Below are 2258 nucleotides of genomic sequence, written 5' to 3'. Positions count from 1 at the left end.
GATTCTGATTAAAAAGTTTGAAATTTGGGTGAAAAATTGCAAAATTTTTATAATTTTTATACAAAGTTTAAAATCTGAATTTATATGGTGTTTGTTGTATAGCCAGCTAGGCTTTTATAAAAAAATAATAAACATTAAATAAACAAAAGACAAATAGCCAAAACTGGTCAAAATATCGCACTCCTATTATTTTGGGGACAACTGTACGTACAGTTAAAAAAACCGACGCGAAAACGACTAGATAAAAATAAGGGTGTAGCAGGAAAAAGGATCTGGTAGACTTATTCGTATGTGCAAGGGGTAAAATTAGGAATGCCATTTTTGCACAAAACGTACAATTTTTTTTTACTATTTTACTTCAAATGTCACCGTAAGTTTTTAATTCGAGTTTAAGTTAAGTTTTTAATTTTCGAAATTTCTCTAAACATACTTACATACATACATATGTATGTACATACTTATTTAAAAAATGTATCTTGAAAAGCAATGTGGTTTTAGTTTTTTTGAATCAAAATCAAATTGCTCACTTACTTTAATATGCAGTATCTAAATCCAAAAAATAAAATTGTTTAGTTGAGTATGCAGAAACTACCGTTACCTCGTCTTTTATGTTGTGCAAAATTTCATAGCTTTTTCGATTACTATATCTGACTAGATCAAGATATGTATGTCTTCGTTTTCACTATGGGATTATATCGATGGCTGAGTGGAAGATCGATCTATCTCGGCAGCCAGCTCGAAAACGCCCTATCTCAGAAAATTTTTCAAGAACATAGTTATGACATTATTGAAGTAAATCAGCGAAATATCACAGTTTAATAATATAGAGAAGTAACTCAAAATTTAAGTTTTTTGAGATTTCATCACACATCAAGCATCATAAGGCGAATACGTTCACTGAAACAGATAACTAAACTTCCCAAAAATGGCAGATAGGTGTATTTCCATCTTTCTTTTTGTATACCAACTGTAGAGTTTACATACATACGTCTAACAATGTTTACAAGCCTTTTTCTAATGAAGCTGAAAAACTATTAGTAATTATTCGAAGTTCTTCCAAAAGAGGTTATTTATATTTCACTAGAAAAAAAATTATGGTGTTTGATAATTCAAACGAATAAAATTATTCAAAAAATTAATGCATTAAAATTTTTCATTAGCACTAGTTTGAATAATTTAATGTGAACAAATTTCATTAGAATTATAAATTTTTTAGAATTAATGCTTTGAAATTTTTATTTTCATTAAATTTTAAAAATGAATACATTAATAATAATAAATATAATAATAAATAATCAGAATCTTTAGAAAATTTTGGGAATGAGGTTATATAGCCTCTACAATTTTTGACTAATGAAGTGCAAGTTTGAAGCGGCTAAAAATCGCATTGATTTTTAATTTTCTTTTTTTGCTGATGGATTTTTGCACTTTTTCCATAATGCATGAATTTCTTATGAAATAAAATGCGGGAGACCGTTCGCAACAAAATGTAAAAAAATCAACGCCAGTTTTTATGAACTGCACTTGCTATATAAACAACGCGAAATGGGTTTTAAAGATTCAGATTAAAAGTTTGAAATTTTTATGAAACATCTGTTGGAGTTTTGGTTAAAGCTTCGCCAAAGGTGTTGCGGATTTCTTCCATATACAAAAAAATTGAGTTTATTCATTATATGGAATCCAATGCGACAAAAAAAATTCTAAAAAATTAACGGTAATTCGTAGCCACTTGAAATTTGCACATTATCAGACTAAAATTAAAGGGGCTAAAAAACTGTGTACTCAAAAAAATTCTAACACTTCCGAGAAAAAAGTTTGAAATTTATGTGAAAATTTGTTGCACTTTTTTGTAGCTTTCTACAAATTATTAAGCTTGGGTTTGTATCGGGTTTGTCTGAGAATGAACTATATTTTAATTGAAAATTCTTAAAAATTAATAAATAGACATAAGTGGCACACAATATCACTTTGAAATGGCGTGCTATAGATATGACCGATACTGTATAATTGGCAACGCATGCATTGCCGCAACTGATAAAAATCGCCCGTCAATGCGGCAAAACAACAATTGTGTGGAACGAATTCACACCAGCTGAATATTGGCCATTCAAAATGAGCCGTTTTGTTTGCGGCAACGTTTTCCATTGTGCCGCCTTGCCATGTTATGTGCGTCTTGTCAGTCAAAAGCATTCCTGTGACGCAGAAAAGAATTTCTATCTGGCGGTGCCCTTAATTTCTCCTACATTGCAAGTTTTTTT

Source organism: Rhagoletis pomonella, unplaced genomic scaffold (assembly GCF_013731165.1).
Source record: "Rhagoletis pomonella isolate Grant_MI unplaced genomic scaffold, Rhpom_1.0 Rhpom_scaffold_00002, whole genome shotgun sequence".
In the NCBI taxonomy this organism is placed as follows: domain Eukaryota; kingdom Metazoa; phylum Arthropoda; class Insecta; order Diptera; family Tephritidae; genus Rhagoletis; species Rhagoletis pomonella.
The sequence above is the reverse complement of the archived record's forward strand: the minus strand, read 5'-3'. Positions refer to the sequence as shown.